At 49.2% G+C, this 27,621-nt stretch overlaps 1 long non-coding RNA gene across 1 annotated transcript; it reads right to left on the bottom strand.

Moving 5' to 3' along the window:
• Nucleotides 1-79: 79 nt before the first annotated feature.
• LOC133751414 (uncharacterized) lies at nucleotides 80-26,722 on the bottom strand. The gene is made up of 3 exons (XR_009864816.1): nucleotides 26,685-26,722; nucleotides 24,077-24,189; nucleotides 80-175 (listed from the first exon to the last, which is right to left on the bottom strand). It is a non-coding gene; the product is annotated as an uncharacterized LOC133751414 (long non-coding RNA).
• Nucleotides 26,723-27,621: the final 899 nt, after the last annotated feature.

Raw genomic sequence — 27,621 nt, 5'->3', positions numbered from 1 at the left:
TAGGTATTTAGCAAACCTCACTTCCTGTGTCATCTCATCCATGTTATCCATGGACTCACCCAAACAGGAAGTTGCTGGACAGGCTGGTCAGTCACAGGATCTCAGGTGGTAGCTTGTCCATCGGTAGCAGGACGGGTGTTTGTAAAGACGAGCGGCAGCTACTAGAGCACAAGGACTGAACACGAGGAAAGGTCAGCTGAGGAGAGCGAGGCGACACTTTCTGAAAGGACAATACAACCTCAAAGAGTCAAAGCAAAGCCACACAAAACGCTGACCCAGCAAAGGTCCACACTGTGTCCAACATCACGTACAGCAATTCCGACCGGAAGAGTCAAGTGCAGAGGTCATCTATGTTAAGTGCGGAGGTCATCTAGGTCAAAAGACAAGATGACAACAAACGTAAAGCTCTCCATTGGCTTTATGTGTGATTCTGGAATAGGACAACACTTCATTTCATAAAATAGTGTAACTGTTCTAACGAGCTGGGCTGTGGAATTTGGTGGTAGGGACAGAAAAGTGCTGGAGAAAGCAGAAGCAAAAACCAAATTGGTCATTTCAAAGGTACTCTCCTTGTCAGGCAGGAGCAGGGAGACAGAAGGATAGAAAAGCAACTGATTAACACCAGGCTACTTAAGGTTACCTTTTCCATAAGGAGGAAAGCAGAGCAAATTTCATTATCATGTGTGGGAAACTGGCCTGTTTGGGAATCTTGGCTGTTATTTCCCTCCTGCTTTCTTTTTCTTTTCATTAAGATCTATTTGAAAGTCAGAGTTACACAGAGGCAGAGGCAGAGAGAGGTTTACTCCCTAAATGGCCACAACAGCCAGGAGCTTCTGGGTCTCCCGTGCCCATGCAGGTGCCCAAGCACTTGGCCCATCTTCCACTGCCTTCCCAGGCCATAGCAAGGAGCTGTCTCAGAAGATGAACAGTTGGGACTTGAACCAGTGAGCATATGGGATGCCGGCACTGCAGGCAATAAGAAAAAGACAGATCTTCGATCCTCTGATTCACTCCCCAAATGCCTGCAAGAACCAGGGCTGGGCCAGACTGAAGCCAAGAGCCAGGAACCCAATCCAGGCCTCTCATACGGGTGGCAGGCATCCAAGTACTTGAGTCATCATAGCTGCCTCACAGGGTGTGTATTGGCAAGAAGCTAAATCGGAATTGGCGATTCAGGACTTGATCCTAGTACTCTGATATGGGGTGCAGGCATCTCAAACAGTAATGTAACAGCTGTGCCAAGGCCTGGCCCTATAACCATAATTTTAAATGCTCAGCTCCCATCCTGATTTTAAATACCACAACTTCTGTTTATTATTTAAGCTTACTGTTAATACTAATGAAATGACTTATTTTGCCATTCATCTAGTGTCTATGTTTTATGTGTGGCTATTATCTCAGTGATCCCAAAGTCTTCTAGGAGTACTAGCTGCATAAACATTGCTTCTGTTATCCACACCAGGAAATGCTTGATTCCTTTCTGCCTTTTTATTAACGTAGGGCGCTCATTTGTGCTCAGAAGGGAAACTCTCAGGGCCTAACCAGGTGACTCGGATCTCCCCGTCCCCTCCACTCCCACATTCTGTTGTGTGAAATTGAACCTTCACCTTTCCCCAGTTCCCTCCCCTTCCAAGTCTCTGTACTGATTCCCAGCACTCACACAATGCAAATATTCCTGTCTCCTTTAGCGATCCCACTTCTTTCATCACCGCTGGAACAATGAACTCCCTCAGTTTGTACATAACACCTGCTACATGTATGCAGGTTTTTCTGTGAAGATGAGCATAGCTTTCATTCTATCCTCAAAGGGCCCATGACCCTCTCCTCTTCAAAAGAGTAGAAGTGGTCCGCCGTGTTGACCGGTACGATCATTACACTACACCTGTAACGTTCAAGCAGCCTCCTGCCGTGTCTCCTGTCTCCTTCCAGTCCATTCTATACAGCAGTGCCGCTCTCTGTATCCATCACTTGCATACAAAGTTTGACTGCTCCACTCCTCCCGGGCTGGCATCATGGCACCACCACATCACTCTGATTCCTGTTTGCCGCTTTCCTACCGGGAATGGCTCCCCTGGCCTTCTCTCCATTCCCGACCACACCCAGCACTTCAAGGCTGAACCAAAGACCAGGAATGGATGGCCTGGTTTTGATGACTGAATAACTTAGGGGGATGAGGGTCTGAGGCTCTTGAGAGTTGGAAACGTCTGTTTGGCAGTTGTCTGCACAGAAGTTCAGAAACTTGGAAAAGAAGGAGCTCTCCAAGCTCTCCAATGCTTTAACCTTGAAAGATGAGAGCTCTCCAAGGTTTAAAAAAAAAAAAAAAAGGCAGAAAGCAGTCAAGTGCACATTCTCTCATTCTCAATTTCTAGGTGTTCCATCCGCACTCAGCAAAGAGTAGCACTTGAAACTCACAGAGTGAATATGGAATGTTACACTGGAAATCAGGGGCTGGTGCTGTGATATAGTGGGTAAAGCTGCCACTTGCAGTACCAGAATCTCATATGGGCACCAGTTCATATCCTGGTTGCTCTACTTCTGCTCTCTGCTATGGCCTGAGAAAGTAGTGGAAGATGGCCTCAGTACTTGGACCCCTGTACCCATGTGGGAGACCCGGAAGAAGCTCCTGGCTCCTGGCCATTTTGGAAGTGAATCAGAGGATGGAAGATCTCTCTCTCTCTGTCTCTCCCTCTTGCTCTGCAACTCTGCATTTCAAATAAATATATAAACCATTAAAAAGGAGAAAATCAAACATACAAATAATTTTTAAAATTTATGAGAGGCAGTAAGAGACAGATCAACAGGCAGAGAGATCTTCCATCTGCCGGCTCACAGCCCAAATGCCCACAATGGCCACGACTGAGAGGGCCAGAGCCAGGAGCTGGAACTCAGTCTAGATCTCCCCTATGGGCAGCAGGGACCCAATCATTGGAACCATCGTCCATTACCTCCCAGGGTCTCTATTAGCAGGAAGCTAGAATCAGGAGTCAAGAGCAGGTAAAATGTCTACCCCGTAGTGTCAAAATCTGTCCACAAAAGGTGTTGAACAAAGTACTTTGTCAAAAATAGGTGAATCATTGCCCTAGTTCTTACGGTGAAAATTGTTATTTAGGGAAGCACTGTCATTGCCAAGCTGCTTTCAGCAGTGCACTGAGAGTCAGGTGACAAATGTAATAGGTGCCCATAAAGTACACATCTTTCTGTTAACATTTTTCATTGATATGATCACAAAGTAAATCTAAAGTGGAAACAAAATACATTTCAAATTAATAACTGGCAAAGAATCATCTCAGGTATTTGCTTAACGGCCATTAGAATCCGTACCTGGCCCCAGGCATGATGTTGGAAGAAAGAATTCCTGTCTTCTTGCTGACACATTCTACACGGAGAGCGTAAACGTGTCCACAGCTAAGGTAGGTGTCCACTGTGCTGGTCAGTATTAATATTGCATTTGGGCTGAACAGAGGACACACAGCAGGGGCTGATCCACGCTGCATAACCGTGCTAGCCCTGTTATTTATGCAGGTCCACTTAGCTGCTCCTGATACAGAAGACCCACCAGGAAGAGGTGGCTCAGCAGGCAGGTTTGTGCTTCATGTCCACAGTGCTCAGTGGGAGAAGGTTCTGGCAAGCGAGTGCTGTCTTCACCTGCAGCCAATAATGGAGAATCCCCCAGGGCAGGAACATCTCCAGCTACCACTGACTCAGACCCACCTTGTTGATCTGCTCAGACTCCAATCTGCGGTAATTCTACATGACTGAATTTCCCCCAGGACTTGGCCATGCCCTTTTGCCTGCCACCCTCAAGGAGCCCTTTTAAAACCTTTCAATTAAGCTCTTTAGAGCTCCAAAAAGCAAACTCTGGAGACTTCCTCCACACCGTTATTCCCAAAGGGATGCACCTATAGTGTTCTGCCCACATTCAGACTGCACAACCAACTGTGCCCACGGCGAGGGGAGGGTTTCACCACAGGAGAGCCCTCGGTACTCCCTGCTGCTCTCCTTTCATGCTAGGAGAAACTGAGGTATAGAAACCCCGAGCCTGGGCCCAGGACTGCCCGTGGGCCCTGGCCTGGCTTCTCCCGGCCGCGGAGACACCATGCGTCCCAGTCCTTTCAGCCTGGGGTGACAAGAAGGAAAAAAACTATCTGAAATGTCCTAAATTGAATTACAGGGGCTAGAGGATGGAGAGGGGGAAGTTAACCAGTTAACAGCTATGGGGCGAACTCAGCAGAAGACAGCATGACATTCCCGCATGTGTGTGGAAAGCTGAGCTCAAATCAGAGCTGACCACCAGGGCCACTGCATCCCGTTTCTGTGCAGCCCTGACCGATCCAGCAGCTGCCATCACTCCTCCTCGCAGCCTGTCTGCCTGTCCCGGAGCTCTGCCCACTCCCCACGCCCCCGCCTCTCTTACCTCCTAGTCAATTTAGATTCAGTGTGAACCTCTTCCCTCCCCCATGTTTTTGTGACAAAAATACTCTCAGCTCTAGAGCTAATGGACATCTTTCCAACCACTGACTAGCCTTGCTCCCGGATGTGTGGGAAGCTGTCCCAGGGCTTGGTCCTTTTCCTGACTAGCATCTGCAATGACTCAATAGAACTGAGAGGGCGCTGTCAGCCTCCAGCATTTCAGATGAACGGGAGCTCGGGGTAGAGCTGGCTTTTCAGGAGGTGCAACTCCAGGAGTTCTGAACCCTGGGGCTTTGGAGTCTGACTGGAAAGACATTGTCCGAATATACTGGAATTTTCCCCATATACAAATTGATTTTCTATCCTTGTCAAACCTGTCCATCCTTGAAAGTGGGCTACTTTGATGCCCCTCCACAGTGACCCGGTTGAGTGCTCAGGGACCCCAATCCATGAGGCTCCACTGGAAAGTTTAGTCAGCACTGGCAAAGAAGGGAAAGAAAGGGTCAGAGTTCAGTGGTTTTATGAATGCAGCCAGTGGTCAGAACCTTGGACTTGAAACCTGGCCTGGGTGCCTGTGTCTTCAGGGAAGGCTTGAAGGTGGCTCAGCAGAGCAGTTGCCTGCCCTGCCCAACCAATGAAAGCTCCTTCACCCTTTCCAGCCTTCCTCACTGGTTTCGGCAGCTGGGCCTTTGTCAGCAACCAAGGGAGAGGCACTGGGCTGAGCCGACTCGTTTAGGACGAGTGACTCCTTCTGGAGGAGAGAGCCCGTTCACTCAGACACTGGAGCAATGATGTGCTGACTGACAGATGTGATCACTTTTCACTGCAGGTAGGAAACTGTTCCATAAGCCATGCTAATAGGATTCCTGGTTTCTGAAGGGCCTTGGAAACTAGTAATTTTCAAACAGGCAGCACAGCCCGTTCAGCGAACTTTCCGCCCTGGGTAAATTCCCTCTCCCGTGGCTCCTCACGGGAGCAAGGAGTGGATTCCTGGAAGGGGGCACTTGGAGCTGCACGGGTGTTTTCCTCCTGTGCTTTGTCTGAAAATGCACCTGAGCAAATCACACTTGGGGTATTTCATGGGCGTGCACAGACATACTCTACAACTCTCACCTGCTCTGGGAGTTGGCATTAAATGAGACCCACCAACCAATCTGCTTAGCAGTGAAAGGGAGTATCACGTTCCCAGTCATGGCATCGCTCAGTAACTCCTCCCTCCATGCACATCATGTCTGAAGGGAACATGAAGACAGACCAAATGCAGAGAGCCTCTGCCTCAAGCTGTCTGAGACCACCAAGTGTTGTCTAAGGTAGATAATGGTTTTTGCAAAAATAAGGTCCTCTGATAGGAAAAACTCCTTTTGAATGTCAATATTTGACTCTTTCAGGTTTATTATTTAAAAATTTTATCAATTGGTTTTGACTTTTGAGTTTAAAGTCGCAGCCACAATCTGTGGGTCAACAGTGTCTCTTGCTGAAGCTTCTGGTATTTTGTTGTGAAGGACCCTTATGGGGGAGAGGGACAAGAAACTAGGCCTGGGCAGATATCAGGGGCTTCTTAAGAGGTTAGATGTTCCCCAGGGTCCAGTGGGCACGTTCTCTGGGAAGGAAAAGTCTATCCCCTTTAGAGAACCTCTAGGCATGCCCAGAGCAGAGCTGCCACTCCCCCTTCGAAGAGTCTCAGTACTCTCCTCAGCATTCTCTTCAGCTGGTTCCCTCAGTACTCTCCTCAGCATTCTCTTCAGCTGGTTCCCTCAGTACTCTCCTCAGCATTCTCTTCAGCTGGTTCTCTCAGCACTCTCCTCAGCCTTCTCCGGTATGCTAATTATCCCTCTATATAACCTGTGTGAAACTGCCGCTCAGGGCTCCTCACCGCCTTAGGTGGGGGCCCGTTTGCGCAAACGTACAATAAATACCTCATGCTTTTTGCATCAACTGGTCTGGAGTCTGGATTTTTGGGCGTCCTCTCGAGCAAGTGGGCATCTCTACAACTGAGAGGTCCAACATTTTGGCACCCAACGTGGGGCTCGAGGTCGCCCTCAGACCCATTCTCTGCAGGACCAGTTGGAGGTATAATTAAGTGTTTTCTGTCTGTTGTTCTTTGTCTTGAGTATTCTGACTGGATTCTGACTGAAGTATTCTGACTGGCCAGTATCTGACCTGACTCTGTGGGACCAGTGGGGGAGGCAGGCGTGCCCTGCAACCCCTGGTCCGTTCGGGACCAGTGGGGGAGGCAGGCGTGCCCAGCAACCCCTGGCCCGTGCCCCGGAGGACGCTCCGGGATGAGAGGGGAAACCCTCGGTCTGTTCCCCCGGAAGACGCACCCGGGGTGGTCTGGAGGTGGGTCGGAGACCAAGTCTCCCTCCTTCCCGGGGAGGGCTGGTCAGGTAGCCGCTCCCAAAATTAGCGCAAGCCATGGGGTTTGTCTTACTTATTGTATATGTTTGTGCATTGGCTGTTCTTTTTGTTTGGGCTAAAATCCTTGCACACATGGGTCAACAAATAACCACCCCTTTAAGTCTCACTCTAGATCACTGGAAGGACGTTCGAGAACGCGCGCGCCACCTCTCATTGGAGGTTAAAAGGAAACAATGGGCAAAATTCTGTTCCTCAGAATGGCCGGCTTTCGAGGTCGGCTGGCCAAGGAACGGCACTTTTAACCTCGATATTATTTTACAGATTAAGGCACGGGTCTTTCAGCCAGGATCAAATGGACACCCTGATCAGGTGCCCTACATTACTACGTGGGAGGATCTTTCACGTAATCCCCCTCCCTGGATAGAACCCTTCTCCTTCCCGACGGAGCCCATACGGACCCCGTTACCCCCTCCTCCTATCCCGGTTGTGCCAACCTCCTCCCTATACCCTCTGAAGGAGATTCGAGATCCAAAACCTGACAAGCCACCTGTTCTTCCGGCTGATCAGGACTTTCTGCGCTTTGACTCTCCCCCACCCTATCTTCCCGGCCAGCCTGCTCCCCCGCAGGAACTTCCACAACAACCAGAGTGGGATGTGCAACCTTCTGCACCACCCCTTGATTCCACGAGGGCAGGGGAAGAAGTCTCAGCGCCTCCCCCGCCCTCCAGCCGCCTGCGCCTCCGTCAGGGGCAGGCAGGGGGCTCGGGAAGCGTCTGGAATTCGCAGGCTTTTCCTCTTCGCTCGGTGGCTGGCCAGATGCAGTACTGGCCATTTTCTGCTTCCGATCTTTATAATTGGAAAACCCATAACCCCTCTTTCTCTCAGGACCCCCAGGCTCTGACTGGGCTGATTGAGTCAATTTTATTGACTCATCAGCCCACCTGGGATGATTGTCAGCAGCTCCTGCAGACCCTCCTCACTACTGAGGAAAAGCAGCGTGTCTACCTTGAGGCACGGAAAAACGTCCCTGGAGCAGATGGCCGACCGACCCTACTGCTAAATGAAATCGAGGAGGCGTTTCCCTCAACCCGTCCTGATTGGGACTACACCACCGTTGCTGGTAGGGAGCGACTTCGTCTTTACCACCAGATTCTCCTTGCAGGTCTCAGAGGGGCTGGAAAGCGCCCCACCAATTTGGCCAAGGTATGTGCAGTAGTACAGGGGGCTGAGGAAACGCCGGCAGGCTTCCTAGAAAGATTAATGGAAGCCTACCGTATTGTACAAGATTTAATGAAGGAGGCAGAAAAGATTTATAACAAAAGGGAGATCCGAGAGGAGAAGGAGGAAAGAATCTGCAAGGAGCAGGAGGAAAGGGAAGACAAAAGAGACAAAAGACGTAATCAAGAGCTTAGTAGAATTTTGGCCACCGTAGTGCAGGATACAGAAAGGAGTAGACCAGGACAGAATAGGGACTTGGGAGACAAACGAAAGCCTCGGATGGAAAGAGATCAATGTGCCTATTGTAAAGAAAGAGGACACTGGGTCAAAGACTGCCCGAAGAAAACACAGGGACCAAAGAGGAGACCAGTTCCAATCCTGTCCCTGGAAGAAGACGACTAGGTGAGTCAGGGCCAGGAGCCCCCCCCCTGAGCCCAGGATAACCCTTGAAGAGGGGGGCAGACCGGTAACCTTCCTGATTGACACGGGAGCCCAGCACTCGGTACTGACTTCAGAAAAAGGGCCTTTAAGCTCACAGATTTTCCTCAGGCCTGGGCAGAGACTGCGGGAATAGGGCTGGCCGTCAACCGGCCTCCCTTGATCATAGATCTGAAGCCCATGGCCATTCCCGTATCAGTTCGTCAATATCCGATGGGCAAGGAAGCTAAGGAAGGTATCCGGCCACATATCCGGAGACTGTTACACCTAGGCATTTTAAAACCTTGTCGTTCACCTTGGAACACCCCCCTACAACTAGTAAAGAAGCCTGGTACGGGTGACTACCGCCCGGTACAGGACTTGCGGGAGGTTAACAGGAGAACGGAGGATATGCATCCCACAGTGCCCAACCCCTACAATCTGCTAAGTACCTTGCCTCCGACCCACGTATGGTACACTGTGTTAAATCTAAAAGATGCATTCTTTTGTTTAAGACTGAGCCCTCAGAGCCAATCCATCTTTGCTTTTGAGTGGAAAGACCCAGAGACCGGGTTTTCAGGACAACTCACCTGGACAAGGTTGCCCCAAGGATTTAAAAACTCGCCTACCTTGTTTGACGAAGCTCTGCACCTAGATTTGGCCGACTTCCGAGTCAACCATCCGGACCTGGTCCTCCTGCAATATGTGGACGACCTCCTCCTTGCCGCTGAAACTGAGCAGAGCTGCCACTCTCCTCAGCATTCTCCTCAGCAATTCATTGCCCCGGGCACCAACGAGGAGACGACCTCGTAGCAAGGGGAAACAGGATGGCAGACGAGGCCGCTAGGGCGGCAGCCCTGAGCCAACAGGTGCTCCCGTTAAAGACAATTGAGCCCACCCAAGTATCGAGGGAACCACCTTTCCTCTATTCGGACCAAGACTTAGATACGATTCAGCGGCTCGGTGCAGAGTATGATGAACAAATAAGGGTTTGGAGGCTCGGAGAGAAAATAGTCTTGCCACACCAATTGGCTAAAGAAATAATTACCAGCCTCCATCAATGGACTCATTTGGGATACAAAAAGCTAAAAGCAGCCTTACAGGAAGATAGGCAGTCTTACTACATCCCCGGATTTGACTCTTTAGCCCAGCAGGTGACTGAATCCTGTGTTCCGTGTGCCAAGGTAAATGCCAGACACCTCAAGCTCCCGGAGGGAGCTAGGGTAAGAGGAGACCGACCAGGAATCAACTGGGAGGTCGATTTCACTGAGATAAGGCCGGGCAGTTATGGGAATAAGTATCTTCTAGTTTTTGTAGACACCTTCTCCGGATGGACTGAGGCATTCCCCACAAAACGGGAAACCGCCCAGGTGGTCGTCAAGAAGATCATAGAGGAGATCTTCCCCCGGTTCGGCTTGCCTAAGGTAATTGGGTCCGACAATGGCCCAGCGTTTGTCTCCCAGGTAAGTCAGTTGGTGGCCAAAGCATTAGGCATAAATTGGAAATTGCACTGTGCCTATAGACCCCAAAGTTCAGGACAGGTAGAAAGAATGAACAGAATAATTAAAGAGACCTTGACCAAATTAGCGTTGGAGACTGGTGTTAAAGACTGGGTCCAACTCCTCCCTATGGTGTTGTTCCGGGTCCGAAACACGCCCTCTCATTGCGGGCTGACACCATACGAAATCCTTTATGGAGGGCCCCCACCAGTAGCAGGCTTGCTTGACCTTGCCAGTGACTCCGTTGCCGATGCCCTTAAGTTACAGGCCCGGTTGAGAGCACTCCAGATCATCCAGAACCAGGTCTGGAAACCTCTTGCAGCAGCCTACCAACCCAAGACGACAACCATTCCACATCCTTTCCAAATCGGTGATGCTGTGTATGTTTGAAGGCACCAATCTAAGACTCTAGAGCCCCGGTGGAAAGGCCCCTTCACTGTGCTGTTGACAACTCCCACCGCTCTCAAGGTCGACGGAATCGCTGCTTGGGTCCACGCCCCACACGTGAAGCAAGCACCACCTCCCCAGGGCCCCGAGGATCCGGATAGACCAGCCAAATGGAAGCTCCAGCGCACTCAGAACCCACTCAAGCTAAGACTTTCAAAAACTGTTTAATATTTATGATGTTCCTGGCCTTTCCCCATTGTTTTTCCAATCCCCATGTTCCGCAATTGTTAACGTGGAACCTAACCCAGTCCAGTAAGAACAGAGTTTCCTCCCTCCAGTGAGGCAGGTTCTCCCCAGGCCGGTTCAATAGATTTTAAGATTAAAATCTTTGCAAAAAGAAAAGGAGGGAATGAAGGACCCTTATGGGGGAGAGGGACAAGAAACTAGGCCTGGGCAGATATCAGGGGCTTCTTAAGAGGTTAGATGTTCCCCAGGGTCCAGCGGGCACGTTCTCTGGGAAGGAAAAGTCTATCCCCTTTAGAGAACCTCTAGGCATGCCCAGAGCAGAGCTGCCACTCCCCCTTCGAAGAGTCTCAGTACTCTCCTCAGCATTCTCTTCAGCTGGTTCCCTCAGTACTCTCCTCAGCATTCTCTTCAGCTGGTTCCCTCAGTACTCTCCTCAGCATTCTCTTCAGCTGGTTCTCTCAGCACTCTCCTCAGCCTTCTCCGGTATGCTAATTATCCCTCTATATAACCTGTGTGAAACTGCCGCTCAGGGCTCCTCACCGCCTTAGGTGGGGGCCCGTTTGCGCAAACGTACAATAAATACCTCATGCTTTTTGCATCAACTGGTCTGGAGTCTGGATTTTTGGGCGTCCTCTCGAGCAAGTGGGCATCTCTACAACTGAGAGGTCCAACAGTTGTTGCTATGGTTTTTTAAACATTCCTACCCCACCATAGGCCATCTGCTAGTCTGGTGTTTTAACTGACCCATAACTGTACATCATGATGGGCTCCAGTGTGACTTTTCAATATACATATATTCAGTGTGGAATGATACCCATCACCTCAAACAGGAAGTCTGGTTTTGAGTGGGTCACAGCTATTTCTTCTGATGGAGGCAGGGAGGTGGTAATAGCCAGAGGAACTGCCCTGCCCAGCCTGCTACAGCTGCTGACCCATGTGACAGCCCAGTCAGCACCTCCAAAATCCTCTTCCACCTACTGCTCAAATTTCCCTCCCCTTCTGTTTAAGTGGAAACCACAAGGTCTATGATGCTGCAACGTTACAACCAGTGCCAATTATAAATATCCAACATGGCTGCAGTCTGCATCCTTGTGATGACTTTTACTTCATTATAATTACCATGGCTGATGCTCCCACTCCCATCATGCACCTGACACCATGACACTTCCGAGATATCCAGAAACAGCACAGAAGTGGCCGGAACTCAAGCCCCATCCCTAACTCCACCCTTTGAACATCTGATTGAGTCCTGTCCAGACAGCAGCCCCTATGGCTCCAGATCCTAGAGGACTGCTTGAACCTTGCTGATGGCCGCTCCTTCTCTCTGGAGCTTGCCCGTGCTCATTCCTTGAGTGTGTACTTTTGCTTCAAAGGAATCTCACTTTCCTGCTTGCATTTATCTAGGTCTCTTTCTTGAATTCTTTCTTGCATGGAGACCAAGAACCTATGGGGGTAGGGAATGTCTGGCCTCAGGCTTTGTAAGACCTTTGAAAACATTTGGTCTGGCCCTGTCAATTCAAAATTCAATACATATATAGCAGGCTAATTTTTCAAGTTCATAATTTTGTATGGCCCATGAATGATGTTATAAGTAACTAAATGGGGGCTGCACTGTGGCATAGTGAATAAAGCTGCTGCCTGCAGTGCTTGCATCCCATGTGGGCGCTGGTTTGAGTCCCAGCTGCTCCACTTGCAATCCAGCTCCCTGCTAAGTGCTAAGTGCATTGGGAAAGTAGTGGAAGATGACCCAAGTGCTTGGGTCTGTACACTCACGTAGGAGATCTGGAAGAAGCTCCTGGCTCCTGACTAAAGATCAGTCCAGCTCTGGCTGTTGCAACCATTTGGGGACTGAACCAATGGATGGAAGATACTTCTCTTTCTGTAACTCTGCCTCTCAAATAAATAAATCTTTTTTAAAAAAAAATCTAAATGGTCCTTGGCAAGAAAAAAGTGCACCACCCCTGAGAGCCAGGAGCCACCACACAACACTGTCTACATGGCCTGCCACCTGCCACCTGTCCTGAAGAGGCAGCAAATGCAAAATTATATGACTGGGAAAATCTAAGCTCAACACTTCAAGAGGCAGTTCTGGTGATTTTGTTTTTATTTAAGAGTTCCCATCTACCAGTTTATTCCCAAAATGCCAACAAAAGCCAGGAGTGAGGAACTCAGTCCAGGTTTTCCCATGTGGGTGGTGGAACCCAAGTACCTGAGCCATCACCTGCTGCCTCCCAGGGTCTGCATGGACAAAGAGCTCAGGAGAGGAACTCAGGGGCTCTGATGTGGGCTGTTGGCACCCTAACCAGCAGCTTAACTTCTAGGCCAAACTCTCACCTCCCACTTTGCTTTTAAGGAAATGAGGACACTGAGTTGTTAAATAAGAGATAATGACCCAGCTTGACCTTGCTCTGGAGAGCAGACTTTAGATTTCTGTACAGAATCCATGCATAGAATTTGCCAAGCAGTATTATTACAAGTAATTTGTGCCATCGATTCAGTTTGCTGATACACAAACTCAGTAGAGGCTGAGACCCCTGTAGAAAGAATTGTGACTCCACACAAACTTCCTCTGCAGCTGTCACAATTTAAAATGTTTTCCTGGCCGGCGCCGTGGCTTAACAGGCTAATCCTCCGCCTTGCGGCGCCGGCACACCGGGTTCTAGTCCCGGTCGGGGCACCGATCCTGTCCCGGTTGCCCCTCTTCCAGGCCAGCTCTCTGCTGTGGCCCGGGAGTGCAGTGGAGGATGGCCCAAGTGCTTGGGCCCTGCACCCCATGGGAGACCAGGAGAAGCACCTGGCTCCTGCCATCGGATCAGTGCGGTGCGCCGGCCGCAGCGCGCTACCGCGGCGGCCATTGGAGGGTGAACCAACGGCAAAAAGAAGACCTTTCTCTCTATCTCTCTCTCTCACTGTCCACTCTGCCTGTCAAAAATTAAAAAAAAAAATGTTTTCCTTATTGCTAGGAAAATGAAAGTATGCTAGAGAGCTGTCCCCAGAGCCTGGAGGAAGGTTAGCTGAAAATCTGGTAGTAGGCTTCTAGGAATCTCTTAGAACTTAAAATGACACAATCTGTAGTATCACCATGACCATTCTGAGTCATTCTTATAGGAGGAGTGAAGCCACCCTCAACTGTGGGTCCCCAACTCCACAACATCAGAGAAATTTGCAAATTGAAGCAAAAGCAAGCAGAAGTTTGAAACCAGAGAGAACTGGACTCATATCACTCTACCACTTGCAGGCTGTGCACAATCCTGTAAGGGTGGGAATGATAAGATAATGTGGCACTCAGTACTGGGCCTTGTGAGAGAGACTAGTTCACTCCCCAAACACTTGTAATTGTTGGGCACCAAGAACTTAATCCAGGTCTCCCACATTAGTGGCAGGCCCACTGCTACCTGAGCCACCACTGCTGCCTCCCAGGGTCTGTGTTAGAAGGAGACAAAGTCGGGCCTCAAACTCAGGCACCGCAAATACTCAGCAATATGTGGTCAGCTGAATTACAGTGAAGATCACACTTTCTTGAAAGGCTTACATTATTAACTTTTCTGAATAAAGGGCACACCATTTGTCAGCCAAACCTCCCTTATGGCAGATCTAACGTTCTAGGCACTAAGATAGCTTCTAAGGTACCTATGACACCTGTGCTATCACAGAAGGCCACTTGGTCATCAGTCACAAAATGTAGCGAGTGGGCCACTGCACCAGGTTTGCCAACAGTGCAAGTGTGGAAAGCTGATTTCTGGGCCACACAGAAGGCAGGCTGTATGATCAGGACTGACCAGGCTGAGCTGCAGTATCAAAGCTGAAACACTCAGGTCTGTTTCTCCCTCCTGCAAAACCTGCCTTGGTTTGCAAGTCGTCCAGGGAACTGCCAAGCAGGGACACCTGGGGATTCAGGCTGTTTCTGTCTTGTGGCTCCACCAAGTGGAGACAAGGCCTCTCGCCGTTACTGCAGCCTGGGAAGGAGAGGGAGGGGCTCCTGTCAGGTCTGCTCACTGATTAGGGCCAGAACTGCCAGGGTCTGGAAACTGCGGTTCTCACAGCAGGGTGTGATGTACAGTGGTACTTGAAGCCGCAGGATAAATCAGTACTATCTCTTGGCTGATCTGGGGAAGGGAGTATCTTTTGAATTAGCATATAAAATATATGACTTCTAAACACAAAATGCATCATGTTTCAAGGAAATTTATACAGCTTTGTGCAGGCAAAATCAGACTACTCCTGCAGGCCAACAGCGGTCAGCCCCGCTCAGCGTCCTGGGTTGTCAGGGACACTTTGATGGGAAACTTAGAGCAGGTACCTGCCTGGTTAAGTTTCCTCTTCCTCAGGACATAGCCTGCAGCTCACCTGGTCCTCCAGGACTTACATAACAATCATGTTACACTGTATCTGAAAAAGTGTCACAGTGCTATTGAAATACCATGTACATGGTCCTAAGATACATTTAACTCCTATGCAGGACAAGTATTAGATTATAAATACTATGATATAAATCAAATATCATTACGTATGACAACAGGTAACATACAGAGATCGCTGCTAAGCAGAATTCTTATGGGCAAGTTAAACACAGTAGGTGGAATTCATGAAAAATAAACCAAGGAACTGCTTTTAGAGTTTTGTGATAACTTTTTTCCATGCAGCATGCTATAGAGAAAGGTACACAGATCCAGGAAGCAGGACAGCTGGCACTTTTGATAAAACCTGTTTTGTTCTATTTTCTCCCATTTTTCATCTATAAAGAGATTGGATTGGGTTAGTACAGGGAAGTCTAGAATTCTAAATTGTTTTTTTTCTCACCCTTTGCTCTTATCATTTCTGTGGGCATGATTTTCTGAATGCATGTAACATAAGATAATTAGCACCTAAACCTTTTCCTGTACATTCTGACAATGACTAATTCAGCTACTTGAAATATATTCACTTCCTTAAAAATTCTCAGCATATTGACTGGTAGAAATCAGTAAATTAGCCAGTGTCTTAAAAATCAAAGGTGGAAGAATGATTGCAGGTTAAACGAGATTAGAAATCACCATTGGATGCAATGAATAGTCCAGGATTTTTTGCCATGAAGAGCACTAACTGGGACAATTGGCAACATTTGAATGAGGACCTCTGGCTACACAGTATTAGATATCAGTGTTGTATCCATTCCTGATTCTGATCATTGTGCTAGGATTAGATTATATAATAGAATGACCTTGTTTCCAGAATTATACACTGCAATATCTAGGGACCAAGGTGCCTCACATCTGCCATGGAGAGAGCACGCACGTGCACCGAGGTGGCAAACGTTAACATTTGGGAAATTGGGATGAAAGGTCCCTGGGAACTTTGTACCATTCTTGTAACTTTTCTGTGAATCTGAAGTTGTGTCAAAATAAAAAATTAAAAGAAAAAAGATGAGCATCTGAATGACAACTTGTTTGATGGTTGCATATAGTACTTCATTGGAAACCAGATGTAGAAAGATTAATGGGAAGTGCAAGATTGTACCAGAAAAGAGCCCTCTCTATTCATTTACATTGTTTTGGAATAAAAAAAAAAACTATATAATAGACACAACAAACCACATTGTATATGGTATTAAAGGATGGACCTGGTAAACACAGTGGTCTAGGAATTCTTATTTAATAAATACTGTTATAATCTCATTCTGTTTGTAGCTTCTTTTCTTTCACATTCTGTTGTGGTAAATCTTTACCTATAGCTGGTTTTACAGCTTAAAGTCTCTTCATAGACAACTCACAGGAAGAGTTTCATTCAGAATATATGTGGAAACTTACCCAAGGGCTGGCGTTGTGGCACAGTGGTTAAGCTACTGCTTGTTATGTGGGCATCCCATATAAGCACCAGTTTGAGTCCTGGCTGCTCCACTCCCGACCTATCCCTCTGATAATGGCCTGGGAAAGCAGCAGAAGACGCCCAAGTACTTGGGCCCCTGCCACCCACATGGGTGATTCAGATGCTCAGCATGTACTGATTTAGCACTTACTGTATGCCAGATGTGGCTCTAGGTATTGAAGGTGCAGGACAACACAGGTGTAACAAAAAACAACGTGAATAAAATCATGGTGTCTGCCTTCATGCAGGTTACAGCCCAATCCTGAGCACTCAGGTGCAAGGCTATGTGTAAGTTTTTGCAAACTTGGTACCTCCTAAGGACTTTGCAACAGAACCATAGTAATGTTCACTGATGATCCTGATGATGTGTGCACTGCCTGTGGAACTCTTTATGCTATGATTAGATCATTTTATCATTTAAGATGGACCTCATCTAGCAAGAAAAATCGATCATATAAGATTCCTAAAAGTCACTTGGAACCTGTTCCTTTTGGGGCATCTCAATACCCTTGTCTTACTTAAATATAAAAATTGCAACAAATTCCCAGGTGAAGGAAGGAACTGTGAACTACTGTAAACATACTTCAATGTCCAGTTATTCCACTGTTGATTCACGTACAGAAAACATTCTCAAATGACAGCTTTTGTTCTGTGTGCTCTGCAACACACATTTGACACAGATTCATAGCTGTCATATACACACATCGGGTGACAGGGTTCCTCTTCATTAATCTCCCTGTAATGAAAGTTAGAAAATACTGCTGTGGTAGGTGACACTGCTGCCTGTGACACTGGCTTCTCAAATAAGCGCTGGATCTAGTCCTGGCTGTTCCACTCCTGATCCAGCTCCCTGCTAGTGGCCTCAGAAGGCAGCAGAATATGGCCCAATTGGTTGGCTCCTGCTATCCATGTGGGAGACCTGATGGAGTTCCAGGCTCCTGGCTTTGGCCTGGCCCAGTCCCAGCAGTTGCAGCCATTTGGGGAGTGAACCAGCAGATGGAAGATTTCTCTCACTCAGCATTTCAAATAAATTAAAAAAAAAAAAAACTTAAAAAAAAATGTGTTGGGGTTGGCACTGTGGCGTAGCTGGTAAGGCCACTGCCTGCGGTGCCGGCATCCCCTATGGGTGCCGGTTTGAGGCCCAGCTGCTCCACTTCTGATCCAGCTCTCTGCTATGGCCTGGGAAAGCAGTAAAGGATGGCTCAAGTCCTTGGGCCCCTGCCCCACGTGGAAGGCCCAGAGGAGGCTCCTGGCTCCTGGCTTCAGATCTGCTCAGCTCCAGCTGTTGCAGCCAATTGGAGAGTGAACCAGAGGATGGAAGACCTCTCTCTCTCTCTCGTTGCCTCTCCTTCTCTCTGTGTGTAACTCTGACTTTCAAGTAAAATAAACAAATTTTTTTAAAAAAGTGTTGAGTAGGAAAGATAAATCAGAGAAAAATTGAGAGAAACAGCAAATCAAAACTGAATAATCATATGCAGGAAATGATGCAGGTGGCAGGAATTTTTAAAAATATAATTTCCTCGGGCCAGTGTTGTGGCATAGCAGTATCCCATATAGGCGCAGGTTAATGTCCCAGCTGCTTCACTTCTGATCCACCTCCCTGCTAATGGCCTGGGAAAAGCAGCAGAAGATGGTCCAAGTGCTTGGGCCCCTGCACCCATGTGGGGACCTAAAGGAGCTCCTGGCTCCTGGCTTCAGTCTGGCCTAGCTCCAGCTGTCGCAGCCATTTGGAGAGTGAACCAGCAAAGATGAAAGGTCTCTCTGTTTCTCTCTCTCTAACTCTTCCAAATAAACAAATAAATCTTTTTTTAAAAAATGTAATTTCTATTTCTAAGGAATTTGTGATATAATTGGAATGATGAAACATACCTAAACAATGTAAGAATATTAGTATAGGGGAGAAAGCAGTTGATGTGTTATAAAAAGTATACTAGTACTCTTGAAGGTGATTGCTTCTGGGTGCCACTAGGTTTTTTTTTTTTTGTTTTTTGTTTTTTGTTTTTTTACAGGCAGAGTTAGACAGTGAGAGAGAGAGAGACAAAGAAAGATCTTCCTTCTGTTGGTTCACCCCTCAAATGGCCACCACGGCCGGCGCACTGTGCCGATCTGAAGCCAGGAGCCAGGTGCTTCTTCCTGGTCTCCCATGCGGGTACAGGGACCCAAGCACTTGGGCCATCCTCCACTGCCCTCCCGGGCCACAGCAGAGAGCTGGACTGGAAGAGGAGCAACCGGGACAGAATCTGGCACCCCGATCGGGACTAGAACCCAGGGTGCTGGCGCCGCAGGTGGACGATTAGCCTAGTGAGCTGTGGCACCAGCCGCCACTAGGTTTGAAGGGCTTTTTGATACACTCAGACTTCAATTTTAGTTTTTCTGTCAACAATGTGAAAATTTCCACACTTGAAAGAGGACAGAAAAATCACTCCCCAGTGCTATGAAACCATTACACATCCTAAAACAGGCACTAGCCCAAGAACATTTTTTTTACCATCTTTTTTTTTTTTTAAATACTTATTTGAAAGGCAGAGTTAGAGATCGATCTTCCATTCATTGATTTACCACCACCACCACCCCCAAGAGGCCACAATGGCTGGAGCTGGGCCAGGCCAAAACCAGGAGCCAGGAACTTTTGGGTCTCCTATGTGGGTGCAGGAGCCCAAGCACTTGGGCCATTTTCCACTGCTTTCCAAAGCACATTAGCAGGGAGCTAGACTGGAAGTGGAGCAGCTGGATTTGAATCGGTGCCCATATGGGATGCCACCATCACTGGCAGTGGCTTAAACTGATAAGCTATAGAACCGGCCCACCAAGAAAGGTATTTTCACCCACAGATGCCTTGCTTGAAAAATTCCAGCTCACATTTAAGAAATGTGCCCAATGGGAGCTTCTGGAAGCATAAAGGTATATCTCCAGTCCAGTATTGCTGCTACTTCCTTATTTTTTTTTAAAGATTTTTATTTATTTATTTATATAAAGTCAGAGTTAACAGAGAAAGGAGAGGCAGAGAGAGAAAGAGAGAAGAGAGAGAGAGAGAGAGAGAGAGAGAGAGAGAGAGAGAGAGAGAGAGGCCTTCCATCTAACGGTTCACTCCCCAGTTGGCCACAATGGCCAGAGCTGCGCCAATCCGAAGCCAGGAACCAGGAGCCAGGAGCCAGGAGCTTCTTCCGGGTCTCCCATGTGAGTACAGGGGCCCAAGTTGGGCCATCTTCTACTGATTTCCCAGGCCACAGCAGAGAGCTGGATTGGAAGTGGAGCAGCTGGGACTCGAACTGGCACCCATATGGGATGCCAGTGCTTCAAGCCAGGGTGTTAACCCACCACGCCACAGTGCCGGCCCCTGCTACTTCCTTCTGTTTATGAGACATCCCAGCAACAAGCCAAGCTCAACTGGCATCTATTCCCCTGCTCTCACACCATAACAGTCCCCACAGATTCCTGTGATATGTGGGGATCTCTCCCCACCAGCAGGCAAGAAATCAGTTCTGACAAGCTGGGTATCTCTAATTCATTTCATTTCTGACACTGTCCACGTGGAGATCCCACAAATTTGGGGTTCAGTTTCCAAGAATATCCCCCCTGTAGGTGCCAGCCACAAACTCCAGGTTATTTTATCTGTGCTGAAGCAACAAGCTATAAAAGAGGGTTCCCAATACCCATTGATGGGTTTTGATTAATGTGACTGAATGGCTCAGAGTACTCAGGGAAACGCTTACCAGTTACTGGTTTATTATGAAGAATATTATGGGACACAAAGAGACGCAAAGGGCAAGGAAGGGCAGAAGTAGTGCAGAGCTTCCATGTTCTCTCTGGGCAAGGCACTCTCAAGAAACCTCCATGGGCCCAGCTCTGTAGCATGGCAGGTAAAGCCGCCGCCTCCAGTGCTGGCATTCCATATGGGTGCCGGTTCTAGTCCTGGCTGCTCCACTTCCGATCCAGCCTTCTGCTATGGCCTGGGAAAGCAGTTGAAGATGGCCCAAGTTCTTGGGCCCCTGCACTCGCGTGGGAGACCTGGAGGAAGCTCCTGGCTCCTGGCTTGAGATTGGCACAGCTCTGGCCATTGTGGCCAACTGGGGAGTGAACCAACAGATAGCAGATGGAAGATCCTCTCTCTCTCTCTCTCTGCCTCTCCTTCTCTATGTAACTCTTTCAAATAAATAAATAAATCTTAAAAAAAAAAAATGAAAGAAAGAAACCTCTGTACCCTCTACTTTGGGTTTTAATAGAGGTTTCACCACTTGGATCAACTTAACCTTCAGTCATTCCCCCTGCCCAGAGTCTGCGGAGTAAGGCTGCCAGCCAATAGGTGAACTCGTTAGCACAGAAAAAGATGCTGTCACTTTGGAGATTCCAAAGACTTTAGGAATATGTAAGAAAAAGGGGCCAAAAACCAACTTTGTATTTCACAGTATCACAGTACACGTTCTCTGTTTTGCCTCTGAGTTTCCTTAAAGTGAGGCAATACACTTTATGTAGTCATGTATTTTGCTTACTGGTATCTTAAATCTTTTTTTTAAAGAATTATTTTATATATTTGAAAGACAGTTACAGAGAGAGGTAGAGCCAGAGAGAGAGAGGGCTTCCATTCTGCTGGTTCACTCCCCAAATGACTGCAACGGCCAGAGCTGAGCTGATCCGAAACCAGGAGCCAGGAGCTTCTTCTAGGTCTCCCACGCGGGTGCAGGGGCCCAAGGACTTGGGCCATCTTCTACTGCTTTTCCAGGCCATAGCAGAGAGCTGGATCGGAAGAAGAGCAGCCAGGACACCAACCAGCGCCCATATGGGATGCCGGCACTGCAGGCTGGGGCTTTAACCCACTGCACCACAGCACTGGCCCTGGTACCTTAAATCTTTAATATTGATATATTTATTTGAAAGACAGATGACACACAGAAAGAGATCCTCTATCCACTGGTTCACTCTCCAAGTGCCTCCAATAGCCAGGACTAGGCCAGAACCAAAGCCAGGAGCCAGGAGCTCTACCCAAGTCTCCCATGTGGATGGCAAGAACCCAACTACTTGGCGATCCCCTGCTGCCTTCCGAGGTGCTTAGCAGGACTTGAACTGCTCCAATGAGATGTGATGCAGGTGTCCCAAGCAACAGCTTAACCTAACCACAACACCTGCCCCTTAATTCTTTCCTACAGAAAAAGATCTAGAAGACATATGAAGAGAGAAAAATTGAAGGTCCAGAAATTCAGTCCAGCTATAGTGATACCTGTTGCTTTTTTGTTCTCTACTTTAGAGTACAAAAATACAGAGTGTCTTCTCCTCTAGACTCACTGCTAACATCTTCAGACTATAATGAACTCTTGGACCAACTACCAGACAGTAATTAAGTTCAACTTCCAGTTCTGTTATCATGGGTGAACCCAAACAAGTTACTTATCTTTTTATTTACTTATTTATTGAATGATTGTTATCTAAGTCCAAATTTCCTTATTTGTTAGAAGGAGCAAATTACAGGATTTTTATGAGCAATGCATGTGGCACTGCAAGTGAATACATTGCATGGCACACTCCACGTGCTCAGTGGTTGCTATTATCCTTATTATCTTCAATAATCTGTCTACAGTCTCTCCCTGTAGAATTCACCTCTTACTTTGCTACCAAGTTATTATTCTTAAATCAATCTTGATTTTGGGGCCACTGCCTGCCGTGCTGGCATCCCATATGGGTGCCTGTTCAAGTCCCAGCTGCTCTACTTCCAATCCAGTTCTCTGCTGTGGCCTGGGAAAGCAGTGAAGGATGGCCCAAGTCCTTGAGCCCCTGCATCCAAGTGGGAGACCTGGAGGAAGCTCCAGGCTCCTGGCTTCAGATGGGTTCAACTTCAGCCGTTGCAGCCATTTGTGGAGTAAACCAGTGGATGGAGGACCTCTCTCTCTCTCTCTCTCTCTCTCTTACTCTGCCTTTCAAATAAATATATAAATATTTTTAAAAAGTCAATCTTGATTTTGTCAGTCTCTTCTGAGTTCCATGCTTACAGGATGCCTCACCTTCTGCCTGGAAGGTGTAGCCACCACTCACTATCTTAACAAAACTGACACAGCCTCATCTTTCATGACGTCATAACAGACTGGACCGCTTCCCTTCTCCCTACACTCTGCTCTTTCCAGTCTCTGCCTGTGTTCCTGGCACTCCCTCTCTGTGGAATGCCTTCCCTGTACATCCATATAGGGTGCTGATCCTCCCAGCTGGGTGCCACCTCCTCCACAAAGCTTGTTTGGATCCCTCCAGCACAGTGTACTCTCTGGACTCTTGAAATACTTATTTTCTTTCACCTTGGAGAACTGTTACTTAGGTTCACATTGTCTACTGCCCAACCTAAAATATTAAGTCTTTTAAAAGCCAATGTCCAAATTTGTTTCATTTTACATCCTCATGTCTCCCTAGTATAGGACCACATTCACAAATGTTGACAAATATTTATAGAATGATTAATAAAATATCCATAATAAAAGCAGCACATGGCAACAGAAGATCAAAGTGCTGAAGGAGCCTGCCAAAGGGAGGATTTATCTTGGCTGACATCACATTTAAAGTGAAGTTCAAGGTCCTTAGAACTGTGTTAGGTTCAAGATGATGAGAACAGGAATAAAGGATGCAGGGAGGGAGAGCACAAAGATTGAAGTAGAACTCACATAGCTGAAATCTAGATGATGCAAAGGGTGGTCGGTTAGAGGACCCTGAAGATCTCCTAAAGACTTGATCCTAGCAGCCACAGGAAGCTGAAGTTTTTGGACAGGGACATGATGACCAAGACATGGGAAACTGCTCCGGTTTCAAAGTCTGTGTCCCTCCAAAACTTGTTTATTATAACTTAGACCCCTGGGTGCTGGGGCCTTCTGGGAATGAGTCATGGGACTCTGCTCTCGGGAAGGGGTTAACACCCTTATAAAGAGGCTCCAGAGAGCTGCCTGGCCCCGTCACTCCTGCCACTGAGGACATACAACTGTGCCCTTCGGTCGTCTGCGGATGCAGCCTGGGGGTGCCGTCCTGGAAGCAAAGTGAGCCTTCACCAGACACAGAATCCACCAATGCCTAGATCCAGAACTGTGAGAAACATTTCTGCTGTTTAAGTGAACCAGGCGGAGGTACCTGTTGGTGGCAGGGACAGACTTGTGATGGTTATGAAGGCAGCCAGGTGTGGCACTGAGAAAGTCCAGGTGAAAGAAGGCAAAGGGGAAGCTGGTGGGAAGATAACCGCCAGGGCAGTGGGAAGGGGCGGACTCCACAGGGCGACATGGGGGTCTATGAACTGGGGCAGGGGAAGGGGCGGACTCCACAGGGCAACACGGGGGTCTATGACCTGGGGCAGTGGGAAGGGGCAGACTCCACAGAGCGACACGGGGTCTATGACCTGGGGCAGAAAAACAAGACGTCCTGAGGCAGGCACTGTGGTGCGGGTTAAGCCACCCCCGGGATTCCAACATCCGTGTCAGAGTGCCTGTGGTCCAGCCCTCCCTCCACTCCAGGGCTAACTTCCTGCTAATGCACACCCCGGGAGGCAGCAGGTGACGTGTCACCTACGTGGGAGACCTGGCTGGGGTTCCTGGCTCCTGGCTTCAGCCTGGCCCAGTCCTGGCTAATGCAAGCATTTAGGAAGCGAACTGGCAGATGGATGCTCTGTCTCCTACACTCTTTCAAATAAGTCAATAAACATATTTAAAAAGAAAAACAACATGCTTATTTTCACTAACCTCTGAATGAAATGTAGCATGTTTATGATTACAAATACGTGCACCAAATCACGGAGGCAGTAGGCTTCATCAGACTGATAAGAGATTCAGGTTGTGAAAAGAACCAGTGGAATCTGAAGTAGGAAAAAGTTCGGTAAAGCCTTGGTTAGAGACACAGGTCACAATTAAATAATGTTCTCATTATCTTCATGGACAGTTCTTATGGGTAAGGAGTCCAGGAAGTATTCTTACATTTAATTGGAAAATATCACAATTAAATACATTTTGAATACATTGAAAACAAAAGCTGGGGTAGAAGTTTGGTGCAGTGATTAAGTGACCATGTCCAATGCCCACATGCCATAGTGGGGTACCTGGGTTCAAGTTCCAGCTCTAGCTTCCTTCTACTGTGTGCCCTGGAAGGCAGCAGGCCATGGCTCAAGTTGTTGGGCCCCCACGACCCTCATGGAAGACATGGGTGGAGCTCTGGCTCCTGGCTTTGGCCTGGCCCAGCCCTGGTTGTCACAGGCATTTAGGGAATGAACCAGTAGATGAAGATCTGTCTCTCTGACTTCCAAATACATTTTTAAAAATTATTAAAATAAGAAAAACAAACAAACAACCATGTGTGGGGACTGAGAGCTGGAAGAGCATTCAAGATGAATAAAACAGTAAGTCTGACCATGGAAAGGCTGAATTTCAGGTGCTGACCCAGCTCCTCCTGCACAGAGCATCCCTTTTCTTGTGCACAGTAGCCTCCAGCTGCAGGGAACCCAAAGTGTCTCCCTGTAGCAGGAGTCTGCATTCCCACTCTGTTCACCCTCCCCTCTCAAAGCACTGAAAACAATCCAGGGACAACCAACTGTCCAGGTTGGCCCGGGACAGAGGGCCTTTCCAGGACACATTCAATACTGGAACCAGGAAAAACCAAGACAAACTGATGAGCTGGTTACCCTAAAAACCCTTCAAATCTGGCAATGTACGTATGCTAATAAGGCTATATTAATACTATCTACACCAAGGAAAAAACTCTGCTATTTAATTTTGGATCTGAGTTTGTTCATCTGTTCTTCCCACAAGGTAGAAACTCTTCCTTTCCCAAGGTAAGAGGGTAACAGAATTAGTAAGCGTGGGTCATTCTGTTTACAGAGAGCACTTTACACAGCACTGGCACATACATGCATCTAGCAACCCTCACAAGAACTCTGGGAGACAGATCGGTCTTGCTATCACAGAAGAAAAACACAAGGCTCTGCCAAATGTGTGCTCGCTCTACCTCGCACAGCAAGCACCTCAGCTGCCAGAGAACACTGAAATACTGCGTGTTCCAGAGGCAGGGGTGCTGGATGCTACACTGGACATGATGCAAAGCTGCAAGTTTCTTTCTTTTGCCACGTCCCTGACCTCAGTGCTCAGTGTATTGATACACAACAAAATGGAGCGTTAGTTTCTGGCAGAGGAACCTCAAGGTAAAGCCATGGCTGAATTATGGGAAAAGGCAAAAAAGCCAATAATCGAATGCTCAAAACCAGTAAGATTATGTAAGAGCAGCAATAATTTGCATGGCCAAATGGGTGCGAGTGGTACAGACACCGTGCTCCTTGGTGGTGGTGAAGGTGCCACCTAGGGCACTGGGTGGTCCATACTGGAGTCCCTGGGTTTGAGTCGCCGCTCTGCTCCCAATTTCGGCCTCGTGCTAATGTGCACAGGGGGAGGTAGAGGGGGACGGGCGGTTCCAGTACTTGGCTCTCCGCGACCCGTACAGGAGACCAGGGAGTTCCCAGCTCCCGGTTTTGCCTGGCCCAGCACCAGCTGTTGCTGGCACTCGTGGTGTGAAGCTGCAGATGGGAGATCTGTGCCCCTCAAACAAAAATAAAAAACAACATCTCTGCTCCTGGATGCAGCATGTAACCTGAAAATCTGCACTGCAGTGAGCACGCCTGTAAGTATCAGCACAGAAAGACACACACCCCTGAGTGCGCCTGGATTAACCAATCCAGGAATCCTGGATGGGGGTGGGCACGGAGAGAGCCGGATAAACCAGGGCGGCCAATCACGACGCAGGGGAGGGACGGTTCAAAGCCCTGTCGCCATGGCAACGCCCACACCAAGCCGGCCCCACCACGCCGCTTCGGGGATCCACAACCCCCGGAATTTCTGCACCTGGGCAGCCCGGCTGCAGCCAAGCAAGACACCACCACCTGCTAACCGAAGTCCCCACGGCCTCTTCCGCTTCCCCCCCCTCTAATCATCCAAGGAACATCACCTACAGTTCTTCCACCCATAGCCACCGCAGGAAGGGGGAGTCCCGAACACCCACGACCCCGTGTGATAAGGACAGGCGGTCCCCCCCCCCCCGGCTTCTCCCGCGGGGGCGGACCCAGGCGAGCGAGAACCGGATCCACACACGGCGATAACCCGTGCCTAAAAAAGGCAAACAGGCCGATACGATCACAACGACCCCGGCGCGGCTGACAGGCTTCGGCCCTGCAGGCCGCTGCCTCCGGAACCGACAAATCCCGTCCGGCTCAGCCCATTTACAGTTCGCGGAGGGGACAAAAAAAAGGGAACTCAGGCCGCACCGGGGTGCGGGCGGGACCGCGCTGCGTGAGCGAGCAGCATGACGTACTCGGGAGAGCTTTCCAGAGGCGCCCCGGCGGCAGAGCTCACTTCAGCCCGCGGCGCGCCCGGGAAGGCGGGACCCCCTCCGACCGCCTTCCTCGGGTGGCGGCCCTCGCCGCCCGCCGCCACATCTCTGCGTCCCGAGGGAAAACAAAACCACACCCCGCTCAGGAAAAAGAGCCCCCCCCACACACAAAACTTCTGTCGCAGAGCCAAAAACGGCGCCGTGAAAACCACCGCCCGCGCTGCCACTACTAAAGATGGCAGCCGCCGGCGCCGCCGCTCCCTTCTGAGGGCCGCGGGCCGCCCCGTCAGCCGCGACCGTTCACGCGGAGCCCTCCACGCCCGCCGCGCCTTGACGCATTGCAGGTGCGGCGCAGCCAATCAGGAGGCTCGACTCTTTCCGGTCAACCACTGCAGGGTCGCTCTGGCCTATCAGAGCGTCCCTGTGAAACTCAATGAGGCGAGACGCCTCAGCAGCGCCAACTAAGCAGCGAGCTACAGAGCGCGTTTGGGGGCGGCGTGTGCGGCCGGCCTGCAGTGTGCTCCTCCGCCGGGAGATATAGTGCCCCGGCCCGCGCCGCGCCCCGCCCGCCCCGCCCGCCCCGCCCGCCGGGCCTCCTGCGCGTCCGCGGACCCGGGGCCTTAGGGGGCCTCGGCCCTGGACGGGTGGCGGCCCCTCCGAGGGGCAGAATTCCCGTGCTGGGGGCTGTGCCACCTGGGAGCGCCCCTCGCACGCTCCCTGGCTCTTTGCCGTTTGTCCTGGACACTGGAGAAATTGGGACACCTGCCCTGATGCCAAAGCCCTGACCCCATCGGCCAGCGAGCCGACCTCTCCTGTTTTAGGGGCGCAAGGCCCAACAGCCCGAGAAGGGCCCGTGTCCATTTCCCCTTTGTGGTTTTCTTGTCTCCTGTTAGCTCAGTCGAAGCAGAATGGGGCCCGG

This window comes from Lepus europaeus, chromosome 22, assembly GCF_033115175.1.
Source record: "Lepus europaeus isolate LE1 chromosome 22, mLepTim1.pri, whole genome shotgun sequence".
Lineage (NCBI taxonomy): Eukaryota > Metazoa > Chordata > Mammalia > Lagomorpha > Leporidae > Lepus > Lepus europaeus.
Note: the sequence above shows the minus strand (reverse complement) of the source record. Positions and strands in the feature narration are given on the sequence as shown.